Raw genomic sequence first — 11,489 nt, forward strand, 5'->3', positions numbered from 1 at the left:
GGTAGTGATGCACCAGGAATTAAGTCAATCTAATGCTCAATCCCTCAAATAGGTGGTAATCCCGGTGGCACGTCTTGTGGAAAGACGTCAGCAAACTCCTGCAAAATGTTAGTGACAGCAGGAGGCAAAGAGGAAGGCATGTCCTTGAATGAAAATAATACCTCTTTGCACACAAAAGCGTAGCAAACATATTTGCTGCAATCTAGATCATCAATATCAGATTTGGTGGCAAGTAAACATCCACTTTTCAATTTAATTTCAGAAGCAACACTAGATGGTTTATTACTAGGTTTCATTTGTTGCTCAAATTCTTTTGCCACTATCTGTTTTTCACTCTTATTTTGCTCATGTTTTTCTTTACTAGCTCGATTAATATCATCTTTCAAAATGGAATCAGGAGTCATAGGAAGCAAAGTAATATGTTTATCCTTATGAACAAGAGTACACTGATTGTTTCTACCATGGTGTACAGAATTTTTATAAAATTGCCATGGTCTACCAAGTAATAAGGAATATGCTTGCATGGGTACCACATCACAATCAACATAATCAACATATGTAGAGATACTAAAATGCACACGAGCAGTACATGTTACCTTAACCTTGTCGCTGTTGTTGAACCATTGGATGTAGTAAGGATGTGGATGTGGTCTTGTGGTGAGAGATAGCTTGTCCACCATCTCCATGCTAGCCAAGTTGTTGCAGCTCCCTCCATCTATGATGACGCAAACAGAACGTTCCTTCACAACTCCCTTTGTATGGAACAAATTATGCCTCTGATTTTGCTCAGCTTGTGTAACCTGCACACTAAAAACACGTTGAGCAACTAAACATTCATACCTGTCAGCGTCTTCAGCAGCCATGTATTGTGTCTCATGATCAGAATCATCTCCACTGTGTTCTTCACTTGTAATAAGAGCCAAAGTCTCCTCATCATAGTCACTAGCGGACTCATACCCGCCATCCTCAGTAACAATCATCACACGCTTAGATGGACATTGTCTCGCATAATGACCTCCACCCTTGCAACGATGACAACTAATATCATGTGTTTGCCCTGTTGATGCCATGGATGAAGAAGAGCTCTGTGCAGGCCTAGAAGGTGTGCTCTTGGCAGATAGTGTTGGTTGTGCCTGCTTTCTTGTATCAAGGATAGAGTTGGCGGATGATGGAGGTGTTAGTGCAGTAGAATGTGTGGAAGTAGAGGATGCATGCAGTGTCCATGATGAAGGTCGACCTGTAAAAAAGTTAGTTCGCACCAATGCCCGTCGATCCTGCACTTCACGTTCAACTTTACAAGCAAGATGGAATAAACGAGTGATATTATTATACTCCTTATACTCTAGAATGGTCTGAATCTCTCTATTTAATCCACCCATAAAACGTGCAAGCATAGCTTCTTCTCTGATAGAGGCGAAGGTGTCCCGATGTTTTGATGAGATAGATAGCGTTTTCTATGGGAGTCGACTTTGATGATCCGACTACGAACGTGCGCAGACGTCGCGCCTTAGCAATCGCTAAACCAACTTTCGAGGGTTATTGACCACGCCGGAGCATGATCAACCTGACTACGAGGGTCTATTTACTGTGAGTAAACATAGAACAAGCAAGAAACTGAGATTGCAATCTAGATATTGCTAATAAAAGAGGAAAGCTTTATTAATGAAGGTGGGCTTCTGTGACGTCTTGGTTTGGTCGTTGGACACAAACGAAGTACGTGAAGTTGCACGTATGGCGAACTTTTAATCTAAAAAAACCCAAATTCTAAACGACACCCTAAGGGCTGTATATATGGAGGAAGAGGGGGGGATTTCGTGGCCCTTGGAGGAGGGGTCCGAAACCAACCCTAACTCTTATTTCCCCACACATACGGACTCTAAAAACAGCATATACTTAAGTATTTCGAAAATACATGGGCCTGGCCCAATAATAAGGTGACGCATCATCTAGAATAGCCTCTGGACGAAATTTATGAAGTGGCATCTTGTATATTTCGTCCAAGGCTTGATGCACTCCTTATGGTGGCTTCAAAGTCCTGAAATCATCACTTGTAACTCCGTTCTTGATCCCCTTGCGCATGCCATCATCTCCATGCTTGGTCTTGCTCCAGTGTTCATCCCTCTTATCCATGCCAGGCCCTTCATTTGTAAGCAAAACAAATGTATCCAATTTCGGCAGCATCATATTCTCATGGACATTAGAATCATTACCAAGAAACGAAAGTACCTAATAATTTAATTGGTGTGCGTGAGCTCTAGTAATTGGTCCAGTATGTATAGCAACAGGTGTTGTGGGTGTAACAATGGTATTGATGTCCTCATCATCCTCCCCTTCTTGAAATGAAGTCGTCCTCGACGGAAGCTCATCTTCCTCACCTGAATAAGGCTTCAAATCTGCAATGTTAAAAGTGGGACTAACCCCAAAATCTGCAGGCAGCTCAAGTTTATATGCATTATCATTTATTTTCTCTAACACCTTAAAAGGACCATCAGCACGTGGCATTAGTTTTGATTTGCGCAAATTAGGAAATGTATCCTTACGCAAATGTAACCAAACAAGATCTCCAGGTGCAAACACAAACATGTTTTCTACCCTTATCTCCAGCAAGTTTATATTTAGCATTCATACGCTCAATGTTTTCCTTAGTTAACTCATGCATTTTTAAAATCAATTCACGTTGATAATATGGTGGAACCCAACGAGTACGCATAGCAGTTTTCAAAGCAGCCCGAGTAGCTGGAATAGGATATAATCTACAATGTTCAGACCACCAAACACATGCAAAGCTAGTGAAAGCACAAACAACAGCAGGAACATGTCTCTCCTCAGAATATTGTAAACATGTAAATTGTTGTTCAGTTCCTAACTCCCAAGTAAGATATATATCAGGAACATATCTACCCTCAAATGGTGGAATATTCAATTTCAGTTTAGGGAGATGGTCATGATCTCATACCGGAGGGGGAGCCCACCATTGCCATTATTTGCATGTGGACGACCTGGTGGTTGTGGTGCTGGTGGTTGCACGTAGTTCTGATTTTGATCAACCTCATCCTCGTAATCTCCCGCATAATCATCCTCCTCCGTATCAGCAGCAGGTACCACAGAAGTATCAACAGCAGCACGAACAGTTTGGCCAGGTGCAAGAGGAACACGGCTCGCTCGGCAGAGGGCTATTTCACGATGTGGAGGTAGTCGTCGTTGTTTTTGTAGAGGTGCGTTAGGTGCAGCCAGTGGTGGTGGCGGAAGACGCGCGAGCAATTCATTAAACTTGTTGTCGAGCTTTGTTTCGAACGTCGTCTCCATGCCATCAATCTTCTCCATGGCCTCTTCAAATCTGTTTAGCACATCTTGCACCTGTCCACTCATCATTTGCTGAAATTTATCATGCAACTCCTTATTCGTCATGTTCTCCCAGTCAGTCTTGTCGGCTTGTGATCCTGCCATGGTTAGCAGCAATAGAAACACACAAGAATATGATCCTATAGACTAATAACAAGAGGTGGTGGTGGGTGTCACAAATCCGTCAAGCAAATCTCAAATTCTTACCAGTTCTTACCCAGCAGCAGGCGGTGATCGGCAACCTTCATGGTCAAAACTCTCAAAGCTTGGATAGAGCGATTACCAGGGAGAGTCAAACGCACGACGTAGATGTATGTGGAGCTGGGAAGGCTTATAATATGGTAGCAAAAAGGGTCAGTAATAATGAAGTCAGAGATGCAAAGTTGAATAAACGCTCAACAATGGTACTGTGTTGGTCCTAGGCTAGACCGTGCTAGAGACGCGAGCCTAGAACACTAACAAAATCACGGCGCTGCACGAAATCAAGGGAGGAGCACACTCTGAAAAAACTCTCTTTTTTCACTTTTTTGTCTTTTTTTGCTCCGCAACAATTTTTTTTCAAAAATGTCTACAAATGGTCTAAAAACTGCCTAGCCAGAATTTTCCAGACTTAGTTTTTTTAGTTTGGAACTGTTTTTCTACTACGGGTAGCACGGAAGTTGGGGAGTCCGACTTGGTCACGACTTGAAGTATCATGTGATTTGGAACTCAAAAATAAAGGAACAAATACTGGACTCGGACTAGGACTAGTGGCGGAGATGAATCTAGTGGAACTCGGACTGGTGATTATGGTATATGATGGGTGGTGGCGCACGGACTGGTGGCGAATCTGTGGTGGAGGTGGAATTGGATTGGCGTGATGGCGGTGGATATGTGGTAAAGGCAGTGGTGATGACGATGGTGGTATATGGCAGCGGTGATGATGATGGTGGTATATGACAACGATGATGACGATGGTGGTATATGGCAGCGGTGATGACGATGGTGATATATGGCAGCGGTGATGACGATGGTGGTACATGGTAGTGGTGATGACAATGGTGTGGCGGCAGCGTGACAACTTATCAACATAACTCAAAACTCTAAAGGATTAGACACTAAGACCAGCAACTAGACACGACGATGCAACCACAAATTCAACAATCCAAAACCCTAAAAAGATTATGCAAAGGCTCAGATTGGTTCGGATATGATGAACTAACCCTAATTTTTTTGGCTTTTTCATGGACTGTAGGTATGAAGCACAGACTCGGTCTAAAACTACAAAAAACCATAAAATCTCACAGAGCAACCTGGAAATCTGATACCACTTGATAGAAGCGAAGGTGTCCTGATGTTTCGATGAGATAGATATCGTTTTCTGTGGGAGTCGACTTTGACGATCCGACTACGAACGTGCGAAGACGTCGCGCCTTAGCAATCGCTAAACCAACTTCCGAGGGTTATTGACCACGCCGGAGCACGATCAACCTGACCACGAGGGTCTATTTCCTGCGAGCAAATGAAGAACAAGCAAGAAACTGAGATTGCAATCTAGGTATTGTGAATAAAAGAGGAAAGCTTTATTAACGAAGGTGGGCTTCTATGACGTCTTGGTCTGGTCGTCGGACACAAACGAAGTACGCGAAGTTGCAGCTATGGCGAACTTTTAATCTAAACAAAACCCAAATTCTAAACGACGCCCTAAGGGCTGTATATATGGAGGAAGAGGGGGGATTTCGTGGCCCTTGGAGGAGGGGTCCGAAACCAACCTAACTCTTATTTCCCCACACATACGGACTCTAAAAACATCATATACTTAAGTATTTCGAAAATACATGGCCCTGGCCCAATAATAAGGTGACGCGGCACCTAAAATAGCCTCTGGACGAAATTTATGAAGTGGCATCCTGTATATTTCGTACAAGGCTTGATGCACTCCTTATGGTGGCTTCAAAGTCCTGAAATCATCACTTGTAACTCCGTTCTTGATCCCCTTGCGCATGCCATCATCTCCATGCTTGGTCTTGCTCCAGTGTTCATCCCTCTTATCCATGCCAGGCCCTTCATTTGTAAGCAAAACAAATGTATCCAATTTCGGCAGCATCATATTCTCATGAACATTAGAATCATTACCAAGAAATGAAAGTACCTGATAATTTAATTGGCGTGCGTGAGCTCTAGTAATTGGTCCAGTATGTATAGCAACAGGGGCTGTGGGTGTAACAATGGTATTGATGTCCTCATCATCTTGCCCTTCTTGAAATGAAGTCGTCCTCGACGGAAGCTCATCTTCCTCACCCGAATAAGGCTTCAAATCTGCAATGTTAAAAGTGGGACTAACCCCAAAATCTGCAGGCAGCTCAAGTTTATATGCATTATTATTTGTTTTCTCTAACACCTTAAAAGGACCATCAGCACATGGCATTAGTTTTGATTTGCGCAAATTAGGAAATCTATCCTTACGCAAATGTAACCAAACAAGATCTCCAGGTGCAAACACAACATGTTTTCTACCCTTCTCTCCAGCCAGTTTATATGTAGCATATACTTAAGTATTTCGAAAATACATGGGCCTGGCCCAATAATAAGGTGACACGACACCTAGAATAGCCTCAGGACGAAATTTATGAAGTGGCATCTTGTATATTTCGTCCAAGGCTTGATGCACTCCTTCTGGTGGCTTCAAAGTCCTGAAAACATCACTTGTAACTCCGTTCTTGATCCCCTTGCGCATGCCATCATCTCTATGCTTCGTCTTGCTCCAGTGTTCATCCCTCTTATCCATGCCAGGCCCTTCATTTGTAAGCGAAATAAATGTATCCAATTTAGGCAGCATCATATTCCCATGAACATTAGAATCATTACCAAGAAACGAATGTACCTGATAATTTAGTTGGCATGCACGAGCTCTAGTAATTGGTCTAGTCTGTATAGCAGCAGGGGCTGTGGGTGTAACAATGGTGTTAATGTCCTCATCATTCTCCTCGACAATATTATATCTAATCATGCCGATTTGTATTCCTGATAATATTCTTCTACAAAAAAAATTCCTTGTCTTAAACGCTGCAATTTTTGAAGCAATTCACGTTGATAATATGGTGGAACCCAACGAGTACGCATAGCAGTTTTCAAAGCAACCCAAGTAGTTGGAATAGGATATAATCTACAATGTTCAGACCACCGAACACAAGCAAAACTAGTGAAAGCACAAACAACAGCAGCGACACGTCTTTCCTTGGGATATTGTAAACATGTAAAACGTTGTTCAGTTTCTAACTCCCAAGTAAGATATATACCGGGAACATATCTACCCTCGAATGGTGGAATATTCAATTTTAATTTAGGAAGATGGTCATGATCTCGTACCGGAGGTGGTGCAGCAGCCCTACCATTGTGATTATATGCCTGTGGTCGACCTGCTGGTGGTGGTGCTGGTGGTTGCACGTAGTTTTGATTTTGATCAACCTCATCCTCGTAATAGTCCTCCACCTCTGCAGTAGCAGCAGGAGCTATAGAATCATCAACAACAGTAGCAGCGGCACCAAAAAAAATTCCAGGCTCAAGGGGAACATGCAGTGCTGGTCCCACTTGATTTGTAAGGCGACATTGTTGTTGTTGTAGAGGTGCGAGAGGTGCAGCCGGCGGTGGTTGTGGAAGACGCGAGAGCAATTCATTAAACTTGTTATCGAGCTTTGTTTTGGACGTCTTCTCAATGCCATCTATCTTCTCCATGGCATCTTCAAATATGAGTAGCACATCTTGCACCTGTCTTCTCATCATTTGCTGAAATTTATCATGTAGCTGTTTGTTCATCATGTTCTCCCAATTAGTCTCATCAGCTTGTGATCCTGCCATGGTTAGCAGCAATAGAAACACACAAGAATATGATCCTGCAGACTACTAGGAAGTGGTGGTGGTGTTGGTGTGTCACAAATCAGTCAAGCAAATCTCAAATTCGTACCAGTTCTTACCCACCAGCAGGTGGTGATCGGAAACCGTTGTAGTCAAAACTCTCAAAGCTTAGATAGAGTGATTGCCAGGTGGTGTCAAACGCACGACGTAGATGTATGTGGAGCTGGGAAGGCTTATGATATGGTAGCAAAAATGTTAGCAATAATCAATTTGGAGATGCAAAGTTGAATAAACGCTCAACGACGGTACTGTGCTAGTCCTAGGCTAGACCGTGCTAGAGACGCGAGCCTAGAACAATAAAAAATCACAGCGCTGCACGTAAACTAGGGAGGAGCACACACTGAAATTTTTATCTCTTTTTTCTTCCTTTTTTACTCTTTTTTTTCTCCAAAACAATTTTTTTCGAAAAAGCCTACAAATGGTCTAAAAACTGCTAGCCAGAATTTTCCAAACTTAGTTTTTTTAAACTGGAACTATTTTTCTACTCCGTGTAGCATGAAAGTTGGGGAGTCCGACTTGGTCACGACTCGGAGTATGGTGTGATCTGGAAATCAAAAACAAAGGAATCAATACTGGACTCAAACTGGTGGCGGAGATGAATCTGGTGGAAACTCGGACTGGTGGCGGATATATGTAGGGCGGTGGAACACGGACTGGTGGCGAATCTGTGATGGAGGTGGACTCGAATTATCGTGATGGTAGTGGATATGTGGTATATGGCAGCGGTGATGACGATGGTGGTATATGGCAGCGATGATGACGATGGTGGTATATGGCAGCGGTGATGACGATGGTGGCATACGGTAGCAGTGACGATGATGGTGGTATATGGTAGCGGTGATGATGATTATGCGGCGGCGGCGTGACAACTTGTGAACATAACTCAAAACTCTAAAGGACTACACACTAAGACCAGCAACTAGACACGACGATTCAACCGCAAATTCAACAATGCAAAACCCTAAAAAGATTATGTAAAGGCTCAGATTGTTTCGGATATGATGAACTAACCCTATTTTTTGGCTTTTTCATGGACTATAGGTATGAAGAACAGACTTGATCTAGACTACGAAAAACTACAAACTCTCATCGAGCAACCTGGAAATTTGATACCACTTGATAGAGGCAAATGTGTCCCGTCTTTCGATGAGATGGTGGCTATCGTTGGTGAGTAGACTTTGACGATCCGACTACGAACGTGAGAGGACGTCGCGCCTTAGCAATTGCTAAACCAACTCCGAGAGGTTATTGACCATGGCGGAGCAAGATAACCTGACCACGAGGGTCTATTTCCTGCAAGCAACCGAAGAACAAGCAAAAAACTGAAATTGCAATCTGGATATTGCGTATAAAAGAGGAAAACTTTATTGATCAAGTGGGGTTCTGTGATGCCTTGGTCTAGTCGTTGAACACAAACGAAGTATGCAAAGTTCCAGCTATGGCGAACTTTTAATCTAAACAAAACCCAAAGTCGAAACGATGCCCTAAGGGTTGTATATATGGAGGAAGAGAGGGGAATTTTGTGACCCTAACTCTTCTTTCCCTACACATACGGACTCTAAAAACAACCTATGCTTGACTATTCTGAAATTACATGGGCCTCACCCAAAATTAAGGTGATAGAGCACCTATACTAGCCTGTGGACAAAATTTATGAAGTAGCATCTTGTATATTTCGTCCAAGCCTCATGCGCTCATTATGGTGGCTCCAATGTTCATCCTTCTCGTCCAAGCTAGGCCCTTCATTTGTAAGCAAAACAAATGTATCCAATTTAGGCAGCATCATATTCTCATGAACATTAGAATCATTACCAAGAAATGAAAGTACCTGGTAATTTAATTGGCGTGCGCGAGCTCTAGTAATTGGTCCAGTATGTATAGCAGCAGGGGTTGTGGGTGTAACAATGGTATTGATATCCTCATCAGCAACTCACTAGAAGGCTCGTGTTTCCGAGAGGGAACAATGCATGTTTGATGACGAACGGGAGATAGCTTCCCCTTATGGCCTTCAAATTTTTTCTACATTTAACATGCATTAATACAACTGTCAAGTGAAAATTTGGAAAATTTCAGGGGTCATTTGACCTTTTAAAGACATTTAAGTGATTTTCTATCCATTTAATGACCGTAATTCAAATTTGAACTACATGTACATGCAATAGCTAACCATAATGGTTTGAAAATTCATATTTGTGTACTTGTGTGCGAGTTAATTCAATGTGCAGTAAATTAGAAGGAATTTTCAAACATATTGGTCTCATGACATGGACACATGCATGGAGTGCCATGGCATTTAAATTCCAAAAAATAAAAAATCAGAAAAACATGAAACCTTGCTTGATGTAATCTCATGCCCCCAAGATGATGTGGTAAAAAAATTGGCCTGTTTGACGATAGTCTGGACACACACCCCTCACAAACCGGAGCAACTAACTAGAAGGCTCGTGGTTCCGAGAGGGAAGAATGCATGTTTGATGACGAATAGGAGATAACTTTCTCCTACTGCCTTCAATTTTTTCTATGTTTAACGTGCACTAATACAATTGTCATGTGAAAATTTGGAAAATTTCAGGGGTCATTTGACCATTTAAAGATATTCAAGTGATTTTCTAGCCATTTAATGACCGTAATTCAAATTTGAACTGCATCTACATGCAACGGCTAACCATAACAGCTTGAAAATCGTATTTGTGTACTTGTGTGCAAGTTAATTCCATGTGCAGTAAATTAGAAGGAATTTTCAAACATATTGTTCTCACGGCATGGACACATGCATGGAGTGCCATGGCATTTTAATTCCAAAAAATTTAAAAATGATCAGAAACACATGAAACCTTGCTTGATGTAATGTCATGCCACCAAGATGATGTGGTAATAAATTGGCATGTTTGACGAAAGTTTGGACACACCCTCATCACAAACTGAAGCCACTCACTAGGCTCGTGTTTCCGAGAGAGAACAATGCATGTTTGATGAAGAACGAGAGATAGCTTCCCCTTACAGCCTTCAATTTTTTTTCTTCATTTAAAGTGCATTAATACAACTATCATGTGAAAATTTGGAAAATTTCAGGGGTCATTTGACCTTTTAAAGATATTTAAGTGGTTTTCTACCCATTTAATGACATTAATTCAAATTTGAACTACATCTACATGCAACAGCTAACCATAACGGTTTGAAAAATCATATTTGTGTACTTGTGTGCGAGTTAATTCCATGCGCAGTATATTAGAAGGAATTTTCAAACATATTTGTCTCACAGCATGGACACATGCATGGAGTGCCATGGCATTTAAATTCCAACAAATAAAAAATGATCAGAAAAACATGAAACCTTGCTTGATGTAATGTCATGCCTTCAAGATGATGTGGTAAAAAATTGGCCTATTTGACGAAAGTTTGGACAGACCCCCCTCACAAACCAGAGCAACTCACAAGAAGGCTCATGGTTCCGAGAGGGAACAATGCATGCTTGATGACGAACAGGAGATAACTTCCTCTTACGACATTCAAATGTTTTTCTATGTTTAACGTGCACTAATACAACTATCATGTGAAAATTTGGAAGATTTCAGGGGTCATTTGACCTTTTAAAGATATTTAGGTGATTTTCTAGCCATTTAATGACCGTAATTCAAATTTGAACTACATCTACATGCAATGGCTAACCATAACAGTTTGAAAAATCACATTTGTGTACTTGTTTGTGAGTTAATTCCATCTGTAGTTAATTAGAAGGAATTTCCAAACATATTGGTCTCACGACATGGACACATGCATGGAGTGCCATGGCATTTTAATTCCAAAAAATAAAAAAAATGATCAGAAAAACATGAAACCTTGCTTGATGTAATGTCATGCCACCAAGATGATGTGGTAAAAAAATTGGCCTGTTTTAAGAAGGTTTGGACACACACCCCTCACAAACCGGAGCAACTCACTAGCAGGCTCGTGGTTCCGAGAGGGAACAATGCATGTTTGATGATGAATGGGGGATAGCTTCCTCTTACGGCCTTCAAATTTTTTCTACGTTTAACATGCACTACTACAACTGTCATGTAAAAATTTGGAAAATTCTAGGTGTCATTTGACCTTTTATTTAATGACCATAATTAAAATTTGAACTACATCTACATGCAACAGCTAATCATAATGGTTTGAAAAATCATATTTTTGTGTACTTGTGTGCGAGTTAAAAAAATAATCTGACGATGTAAATATCTGGTGTTCAAAAAACAAAATGTAAATATCTG

Source organism: Triticum aestivum, chromosome 1A (assembly GCF_018294505.1).
Source record: "Triticum aestivum cultivar Chinese Spring chromosome 1A, IWGSC CS RefSeq v2.1, whole genome shotgun sequence".
In the NCBI taxonomy this organism is placed as follows: Eukaryota; Viridiplantae; Streptophyta; class Magnoliopsida; order Poales; family Poaceae; genus Triticum; species Triticum aestivum.